General features: G+C 34.6%; 1 long non-coding RNA gene across 2 annotated transcripts in view; it reads left to right on the top strand.

Moving 5' to 3' along the window:
- Nucleotides 1-9,448, top strand: part of LOC149795629 (uncharacterized) — a 34,510-nt gene extending 25,062 nt beyond the window's left edge. The window contains exons 3-4 of one of the 2 annotated variants that reach the window (XR_016422373.1): nucleotides 952-5,393; nucleotides 5,645-9,448. This is a non-coding gene — a long non-coding RNA (uncharacterized LOC149795629). Of the gene's footprint in view, nucleotides 1-951 lie in introns of both variants that reach the window. The other variant, XR_016422374.1, reaches the window with a different exon arrangement.
- The last annotated feature ends 1,629 nt before the right edge of the window (nucleotides 9,449-11,077 follow it).

The following is an 11,077-nucleotide window of genomic DNA, read 5'->3' as shown; positions in this document are numbered from 1 at the left end:
GTTTAACGCCATTTTTCAGCACAAGATAGGCAATACATGGCGGCCAGTATAAATGGTAGAGGAAGAACCTTGGAAAACTCCGGGAAGAGGCACCGACCAACGAGAAGCTACTGGCAAGCTTTCTCACATACCCACGTTAGCCGAGCCTGAGACTCGAACACACGCAGACAGAGGTGGGATGGCAGTGATCCGTAACGATTCTAGGCCACTCGGCCACTCGGGGCCCCGTATGTATATTTGATTAGTATGCAAAGGAAATCTTAATTGTATAAATCTTTCTTTTTTTATGAAGGGATGTGTTATGTATATCTATATTTGTCCGTGATTGAGGGTTCTGGAATCAATGCCTACCTGAGTTTTGGAATGCTTCCAAAACGAAACCAAGATGTATACTTGAATTTGAATTCATGACCTTGCCTTGTTTACCAGTTAAGTAGGTTTTTCCGTAGAAAACCAGTTACGTGCAGGTCAAGTGAAATCTGTTTATTGAGGGGTTTTGTTAAAAATGTGTTCATTCCTGTTTTATGATCAGTGTGTGGAACCACAGTTGTGTTCAGATATTATTTGAGAGGAATTTTTTATTTAAATTATCATTGGAATTACAAAGTGCTCATTGATATTAGACTAACGCATTATTTTGGGATTTGTATTATCGCATTAAATATATTTGGTGCATCAAGATATTCAAGACTTTGGTACATTGGCACTTTGAAGGCTATTGCTACACCAGGACATTCAAGACTATTGAAAGTAATTCAGAACTTTTTATAATTTTGGACTTGTGATAAATCATTTAGGATTACTTGGATTTTAATTCACAACAATTTGTCACTTTGTGTTCTATGAAAATAGACACTATTGATAATGTTACTAAACTTATTGGTTTCACTTCTTTCTGTTACATAGTTTAAGAGCTAGATTTCATGACTATATGTATATATATATTTCCAGAATGCACGTTACCTCCTGATTCTGGACCTTGCGACGGTGACTTCCCACGATATTACTTCAACACGTTCACTCGGCGTTGTCAACAGTTTTCCTACGGAGGCTGCGAAGGGAACGCCAACAACTTTCTTACTCTCCACGACTGCGTGCATAGATGTATTGACATCCTCTGTTAAGAGGGCCTTACTCTTTCATTGATGAATACAACACTATTACAATAAACTAATTTTATTTCGAAGAAGAATAAACCTGTGAATCAAGCTTGTTATTGTGTAGCACTGTTACATCCAAGCCTGTTTCTTTTTAGCAACATTGCCAGACCTATTTTAGAACTAAATTACTTTGCAATGTATGTTTTTTTAAAAATCTATATTGACACATGGCAAATGTATATATCCGTCCTAATTATTTTTGTTATAATGCTCTGACATTATTCATTATTTATGTCAAAAGGTGATACTTAACATTTGTTCTTGGAAACTAATACAGCTACTGCAGCAGCTGTCATTGCTACTTCTTCTATTCCCATCAAAAATACTACCATAAACATCATTTTCTCGCCATTCGTCTTCTCCTTTCGGCTAGTATGCGCTGTTATCTTTATAATCGGATTATCAAAAAGATCTCGAGAACTTTCATCGGTATCCCAGTTATCCAGACACATTTTTTTTAAATTTGAAGTTGTCAAGTACATGCCCGTATCTAGTGTTTCCAGGCTCTCGCCGGGTAGGTATTGTATCACGAACAGAAGTTTGTCAACTACAAGGCCATATCTACTGGCTTATTTTGTTTTAGACTCTCCCAAAGTCTTTGTGCTATCGTATCGCAAACAAAAAAATGTTAAGTTCAAGGCCATTTACAGTGTTTTCAGGCTCTCCCTAGGTCTGTATGGGTTCTGTATGGGTATTGCGAAGTCTGTTATCTGCAGTATTAATAATAATAATAATAATAATAATAAGGAATTTGTATAGCGCCTAATCTTTTAAGCTCTAAGCGCTTTACAACATTAGACAACACCTATAACATAAAGAACATATAATGATATTATTACAGAAAACAAACACTATGAAATTAGAAAACATAAAAAACATGCTGAGAATATTTAAGGTAGGGAATATTATTAGGTCTTTAAGTTCAGTGGGCAATTCATTCCAATTCATTTCACGTTGCTGGGCCCTGGTATGCAAAAGAACGCTGTCCATATGACTTCGTTTTCGTAGTGGGAATAATGAGTATACGATTGTCAGAAGAGGAGCGTAAGTATCTTGCTGGTGTGTACACATGGGTGAGGTTGGATAGGTATGTTGGACTGGAGTCCGTCAGTGAAACGTAGCACAGAGAACAAATTTTGTGTTTGATTCTGGATCGAATGGATAGCCAGTGTAGGGTACAGAGCAGGGGGTAGGTGTGCTCTGATCGTGGAACTCTAAGTGTGTTTCGAATTTTTTGAAGTTTCTGAAGTAGAAATTGGGATGAACCAGACAGAATTGAGTTACAATAGTTCAGTCTTAAAAGTACTAATGAACACACGAGTGTTATATATATATATATATATATATATATATATATATATATATATATATATATATATATATATATATATATATATATATATATATGTGTGTGTGTGTGTGTGTGTGTGTGTGTGTGTGTGATTTTGTATTTAGTTGCTCTATTTTATTTTCAAGTAATTATGCATGCTATACTATTTTCTTCGGCAACTTTCAGTTTATTCTAAGGATGAATCGGTCATGATAATATTTTAACTTTTTCTTCATCTTTCTTTGTCTGGCTCAGGATGGCGCATATTTCGATATGGCCTCTTATCTGTACTCCATCATCAAGACCTGCAGAATTTTGACATCAACGTCTCCTTGTCGAGCAAGAGTGCTAGGATAGTGCTTTCATCCCCAAATTTCATGTATCATTCTTAATGAGAGAGCTATTCCAGAGTATTCGCGTTCACTTGCTATTCCCGCGGCTTCAGGAATTCACTCATGTCAGTCTTTTATTTTTTTTTTCGTTATCTTTATTGTAATCTCCGTCTATTACTTTGAAGTGGGCTTGACTTAATTCATTAATTTTAAGGAGAAAAAAAACATATTCGTCTGCTGAAATCATCTAGTTTCTGTCTCCATTTTGTACAATTTCTCTAAATGTTGGTGCACACGATAGCTTGTCTACATATTCTGCACTTTTTTAAAATAGGAAATATGGGCGCTAAATGCTAGACAGTAGTATCGTTTTCAACGTTTTTCTTCTTTTTTCCCCTTTTTCATCTTCCAGAAAGAAATCTTTGACCTGTGTATCCAAATAGCTTGAGTTCGAGGCTATTTCTCGTTAACCAATCACGAAGAAATTTACTTGGGCTGCAAGTGGAAAGGTTCAAGCTCATTTTTACGATCCCAGTATCTGATGTATGATTCATGATTATCGTTATGTTGCTGTTTACTTACTTAGAACAGTTTTTGCGTTTTCACATATTTTTATTACTTTATCTAACATCACATAATGATTGTATGTTTTCTACCTCAAGATGTTGGCCATGATAAAGTCAGTGACCCACGCGACATGGAATCTGCTTTTAAATGTTCACGGAGCGAGATGCGAATTTTTCTTAAATTAATATTTTATTATCCTCTTTTCTATTATTAAATTCGTTTTATCTTTTAATAGCAAATGTAATCCTCAAGACTATCATTGAAATGTTCACTCTTGCAGGATTTCAACAATACAATCACAAGACTCGAACTGAAACAGATTTCGCAATGGATCGCTTACAACAACAATAAGCCGTTAAACCTTTCAAGGTGGTGTCGTGAAGGCCAGTCATAAAACCTTTTCTGCATTAATGTAATTTAATAAGCCATATTAAGTCATATTTTTGATTCTTCGGGATGGTCGACTTTTGAGAAGAAAAATTTAAAAAAAAAAATTAACGATTATAATTTAAGTTTACCACTATTGTTTGCTTTTATGACTTTTGACCTGAAGCTATTTGTTTCCTGACCTCGGCTTATAAAGTTATGTTTATTTATCAATTTTCTTTTCTTTCTTTCTTTTTTTGGGTGGGGTGGGGTGGAGGCGCGAGGGTTAAAATAAGTTGATTTATATCCAAATGCCACTTGAGCTAGAATAGTATAACTTAGTGGATTGACTGGATGTAGGTGTGAATTCCATGATCAGATTAATGGTGGAGACGAGGAAATACAATATGGTGGATCAGTACCGTTGGAAAGTCGGTTCAATACTTCCACGGGCCATCCTATTCCAATTTCCGCCGATCTCTAATGAAGAATGACATATTTCTTTTGTTCAACCCGGCAATTGGGAATCATAGCTAAGCCTTCTACGATAATTATTTTTCCTAACATGTTATTAAAAAAATCACCTAAACCGAAATTCTTGCTGCAAACACATTATCTGCAACCGAATCGATTCACGTGCCAGAGTAATGAACAAACTAGTATGCTGATTGATTTGATAATCAGTGATTTGCAGGTGGGGAGGCATTTTACAATTTTTCGAGCCAGAATCCTACGTGAGTGCAGATAGCTTGATTGGCAGCTTACGAGGTGGACACAATTATTTTCAAGAGATTTAATCTAAACAGTAAATCATTTATCAGGTAGATTTGCCTCAGCTGAATGCCGATCAACAAACCTGGTTAGAAAATTCATTACTGTTGGACTATTCATCAAAACACAACATCATACAAATGTTCTTTCTTGATGACCAGTACCAGCAAATCGAAAAACTCTTTTGGGTTTTACAATCGAACCCCCTTTTAAAAATTGTTGAACTGCTCCGAGCTTATTTACCTTGGAATGAAACGTCCAGTATGTTGTTGAAGGAGATGACAAGAGACGCTGCTTTGTTTGGGACTGATATGTATAGGATACAATCTCAGTCGTTGAATGTTTCAGTATCATTTATGATCGTTTTCTCATTTCTTAAAGGGCTAATTGATTGTTTTCAATAGCAGCTCGGAATAAATTTCAATCAACCAGTTATAGAAAGTGATACAGAAACGTATTATTCTCTAGCATGTAAAAACGAATTGCTTGGTAATAAATATCCGCTTTCAAAGTGAACAAAATAACCTCACGTAAAATTAAATGAAAAGTGAATGCATTTTCTTGATTTTACAAATAAAATATGCAATTCTACGTAAGTGCTTTTAGTCGTTGCTGAAGAGCATTAAATACTTGTAATGCCTTAATTAGCATTATACACTAATTAGCATTTAATAATTGCAGAGGCATAATTAGAATTAGATACTTGAAGAGGCATAACTAGCATGAAATACTTGCAGTCATAATTAGTGTAATTAGCATTATACACTAATTAGCACAATTAGCATTAAAAATTGCAAATGCATAATTAGCATTAAATACTTATAGAGGCATAATTGGCAGAAATGGTTATAATAAATACTTGTAGAGGTACAATTGGCATTAAATACTTGTAAAGGTACAATTGGCATTAAATACTTGTAGAGGTACAATTGGCATTAAATACTTGTAGAGGTACAATTGGCATTAAATACTTGTAGAGGTACAATTGGCATTAAATACTTGTAAAGGTACAATTGGCATTAAATACTTGTAAAGGTACAATTGGCATTAAATACTTGTAGAGGTACAATTGGCATTAAATACTTGTAGAGTACAATTGGCATTAAATACTTGTAGAGGTACAATTGGCATTAAATACTTGTAGATGCATAATTGGCATAAATGGTTATAATAAATACTTGTAGAGGTACAATTAGCATTCAAAACTTCAAGACATAATTGACTAAACATGTTACAAGGCATGGCCATGAGGTGATAAGAAATTAGTTAGAAATGTCCCGGACCTTCACGAAAAACAGGAAACTTTTTTTACCAGGATATAAAACACCTAGAATTTTTTTTACCTGGATATCGATATATTAGCCGACTAAAGTCATGTTCTTTCTTGGCTCCAAAGAAAGTAGAATTAAATGGGTTTCTAATGGGCTTAATCTATGTCAATCTACCTAATACTGTATCATCCTCCTACAATTGTGTAGTTACAGATTTATACGTATTAGAAACTTAAACGAGGAAAAGCAATATAACGGAAGAAAAATATGAAAGTGTTACACTGTTCATTGTTCAAAATGAATAAAACCTAATACACTATCTTAAAAACAAATACAAAATGGTTTACAGGGGATACAATTATAAGCTGCGCAAACTGTTGATTTAAAGGAAGATATTTCAATTTACAGCGGTATAATTGTGAGCGTCTGTTCGTCTGTACGGTGGTCGAAGGAAAAAAGAGAAGTATTTGTAACAACTGGCCATTGTATTAGTATTGATGGATGAAAGAGGATACAAGTGTCTGGTCATTTAGCAAATAAACGAGTTGTGTAAAATGTTTGCACAACATAACCATCTGTGCGTCTGTCTTGACGAGTTTGTGTAAAACGTTTGCACAACATAACCATCTGAGCTTTTGTCTTGACGAGTTTGTGTAAAACGTTTGCACAACATAACTATCTGAGTCTCTGTCTTGACGAGTTTGTGTGAAACGTTTGTACAACATAACCATCTGAGCCTCTGTTTTGACGAGAAAGAGAATCTAATTTGTTTTGCACATCTAGTATACTATCGGTTTGCGATGGGCTATTTTTGAACCACACTGGTGTATTACTTCCATTTTGTGTTGTTGTTTATTTTAGGATGTCCAGGCTCGCGACTGGGTTCCAGACTGAGGAGTTTATTGAAGTTGAGATCTAAGCAAGGCTTTATACGCAGTTTCGCGTATTCCTTTATATGGGATTTGCTGTTAATTTGAAGAAATTTGAGAGTTATTTTGGTACCAGTTGTTGATCTGACTATATATGGTGGTTCCAGTTCAGATAGTTATTGTTTGTTTGAATATAGGAAAACGGTCACCTACCGTCATTTACCACTTTTCCATGTCTCTTTGTGTAGAAGTGAATGTAATACAAATATTGTAAGTCGAAGCTTCATGAATGATGGATCTGAAAATCACACAGACACACAGCACGCACGCACAAAGACATACATCACTAACGCACCCACACAGACACAGCACACACACACGGTGGTATCACTTTGAAGCTACTTGCACTCACAGTAAATAATCATTAATTCCTGCCAGAATTTTGTTATTAAATCCTTCAGATTACACAATATTATTTTGCTGCGCAAGAATGATAGAAAGACTCGTAGGGAATTAATATCAATCAAAACCCTTATAAACATTAGATCCTCCGTAATTAAAGACCTGCGTCTTCAAAACACATATTGATGACGTTAAAAACCATATCTGCAGCGTTCCTGAGTTCATATTTCTAATTACCCCAAATATCCGGGACAGGTGGGTATTTGATAGAGCAGTTATTTCGTTTAGCTGAGGCTTTGCACAAATTAGGTCCTGGGTTGAATTCCAATACCATTGTATACAGTGTAGAGTAGTCGCTTCCTGAAGGACTCTGATTTTGTTTAAACAGGTATTCGTTGCTCATAAAATATCAAGACCATTTTACGCAAACGTATATGTCGATAACACTAATTATATATACTTTTTCTCCTTCTAATGTAAGAGCACTGTTGTATAACCATATTAAAGATGTGCATTGTGATGGACACAACTCACGATGGGAAGTGTTAGTATATTTGATTTACTTGAATCTGATTTAATATATATTTATTTCAATTTAATTGTTTGTCAGTTTTAACATTTTTTATTTTTCATTACATGATATTGTAATGTAAATTTATGCACTAGAGATTATACTTTTTCAGAAAATAGTTTGACATTTACTGTTAGTTTATAAACATTAGGTGTTGATCTAAATCCTGACCTTGTTTCAGAATTTGTAGCAACCATCGTAAACAAGTTTTATTTTATTTTAAAATGATTGGTTATTTTCATGGTCATGATGGGACTTTGTCTTTAAGATGTAAACAATTTTTTAAATAAATTTTTTATTTCTTAGAGTAAAATGATTGGTTTTCGTCAGTGTCACACTGGGTAAACGTGATCTGTAACAAGTACTTGCTTCTATAACCTTTCAGAAAATGATCACGTGACCCCTTGTTTACATTTTAGAAAGACCATATAACCCATGATTTGGAGAATTAATCTCAGTAGAAGTGAATCTGTTAAACTGTTAGTTGTATGTTGTGCTCTTTGGAGTTATTTCAAATTACTTGGATTCAAAAGGATTAATTCTGTTATTTTTCTGGAAAATACGTGCGCTCATGTAATATTGTGGAACAAGAACAGTTGTTTTTATAAAAACTTATTCAACTATCAGAAACCGGAGTGATAATTCTTGTTTCTACAAAGAACTGTAGACTTCAACACTACAGATTGCAGCATACGTCATCGTCTTCCATCTTGGATTCTTCGTCGGGATTCGAACGTGAAATCAGCAGAACATTTTATTATTAGGACTACACAAATTTTATTCTTGGATTATTCTTGGATTATTTTTGGATTTGATTCTATAAAACCGTAAGTTCATATTTTTTTTTTCATTTTTACAGAATTTTTCCCGGGAAATAAATTATTGTATTTTTTCAAAGCTTGTTGTTTTCACCCCTTCTTGTGTTACTGTTTATTCGAGCCTAAACAAGTGACATAAGAGAAGAAATCAACCATATGTGAAATGTGTAAACGTGACGAAATTGACCAAAATTGTACCCACGTTATTTTCATTGCGATATTGAACAATGAGAACATTGACACGAGAACACTAATATTGTGCAATGAGAACACTGACATTGTGCAAAGAGAATATTGCCATTGGGGAATGAGAACACTTACATTGTGCAGTGAGAACACTGACATTGTGCAGTAAGAACACTGGCATTATGTAATGAGAACACTGACATTGTGCAATGAGAACACTGACATTGTGTAATTAGAACAGTGATATTGTGCAATGTGAACAATGACATTGTGCAATGAAAACACTGACATTGTGTAATTAGAATACTGACATTGTGCAAAGAGAATATTGCCATTGGGGAATGAGAACACTGACATTGTGCAGTGAGAACACTGACATTATTAATGAGAACACTGACATTGTGCAATGAGAACACTGACATTGTGTAATTAGAGCAATGACATTGTGCAATGAGAACACTAACATTGTGCAGTGAGAACACTGACACTGTGTAATGAGAACACTAACATTGTGCAATGACAACACTGACTGTGTAATGAGAACACTGACATTGTGTAATTAGAACACTGACACGAGAAATCTTACAATAGCAGATTAATAGCTTTATTTCTGTAGTTCATTGTTGAACAAAGTAGTTTAGACTTTGTATCTTAAAGAGGTGTTTTGCAATACATATATATATATATATATATATATATATATATATATATATATATATATATATATATACTTTAACATTTATGCTAACACGTGTATTATATCTGTCTATGGATAAAATCTGAAATAAACAAATTCTTTTGATAAGCTAACATTCCGTCACAATACTAGAATCTCCAAAATATGACCATAAACATAAATCAGAGATGAGAGCTGTCTTGCCACAGTAGTTACCTTACTTATTAGCTTTCTTTCTTCATTTTATACAGCTGCTGTGCGCTCTGTTGCAAAATGAAGGAGATCACTAAAAAAATGCTAGAAAACTGACAACTCCTTATCATCACCACAGCCTCAAATAGGAAAGAAAACGAGATTGTCTTCAAACCAATGTAACGATGTGACCATTGTCCCCAGCTATTATGTAAAAACTGAACCCATTTAGTGTAAAATACACAGGTGTTTGTAGTTCTCTAGTTGCAAAGCGGTGCATTCAACAATAACAGGTTGCTTTTTGTATCATACATTAAGAATATTCATCCATCCCCAACATGGTGTTATAGAATATAGTTATTATCTTTGTAACTATTTTTCGGATCAAAACATTAGAAATTATTTGTCTCCCTTGCAGGAGTATGGAAGAAAGGTCAGAAACGAGGAAGACTGCAGCAGACGCAGGCCCCCCCCCCCCCATTATAGTTTTCAACGTATAGGTTTTGTTATAGTATGATGCTATACTGACGCCTGGTGGAAGGTTAGGTATAGGGCTTGTCAAGCGATGTCCCTAGTCATCAACGGTCCACTTCTCTAGAATATTGCTTAATCCTTTTACAGGGCATTCACACACAAAGGAAGGATATGATTATGATAGCGTGCTGGTAAATAGCACGTGGTTAGCACTGACAAAAATGACCTTAACTCAGTGCAACAAAAAACAAAAAAAAAACGGAGGGTTAATGAGGGCATCGGCTATTTCTTGTTGTACCATTGATATTAAAAACATGTCCATAACAAAGAAAGTTCTGCTCGGAATAAAAATGCAAGGCTTAGACACTTTTTTATTCGGTTTATGTGAAGGGTTTTCATGACAAAAACGTGTTTTGTTCTATCTAGGATAATTACTTGCTCATATTCTAGCAAGAATGAGGACAAGCAGATGGCATCCATAGTAAGACTTATTTCATTCAAAAAGGAGATTTAGTACGATATTGCAAACTATAAAAGCGTGTGTGCGTACAAGCAATCTGTCTTCTTGTCTGTTACTTTGCTAATGTTAGCTTCTTGGTTTTATGTTGCTTTGCTGTTGTTTTTTATTTGTCATTAAGCTTGGTTTCTCTGCATTATTTTATTATACAGAAATATTGAATTTCACAATTAATTTTATTTAAGGCACTATAATGATTGTCATCGTAGTTGTTAAATTTGTGATGCCTTCTCCATGGTTGCATTTAAATTCTAAGTGTAGCTTTCTGTATTTAACCTCTGCTTGTAGCTGATTTGTCTTGCTTGCATACTTTGAGTTGTTCCTATCTGGTCTTTAACTTATCTGTCCAGCTTGCATACTTTGAGTTGTTCCTATCTGGTCTTTAACTTATACTTCGAGTTGTTCCTATCTGGTCTATAACTTATCTGTCCAGCTTGCATACTTTGAGTTGTTCCTATCTGGTCTTTAACTTATACTTCGAGTTGTTCCTATCTGGTCTATAACTTATCTGTCCAGCTTGCATACTTCGAGTTGTTCCTATCTGGTCTATAACTTATCTGTCCATTTTGCATACT

Source organism: Sinohyriopsis cumingii, chromosome 7 (genome assembly GCF_028554795.1).
Source record: "Sinohyriopsis cumingii isolate HCF-2022 chromosome 7, ASM2855479v2, whole genome shotgun sequence".
Lineage (NCBI taxonomy): Eukaryota > Metazoa > Mollusca > Bivalvia > Unionida > Unionidae > Sinohyriopsis > Sinohyriopsis cumingii.
Note: the sequence above shows the minus strand (reverse complement) of the source record. Positions and strands in the feature narration are given on the sequence as shown.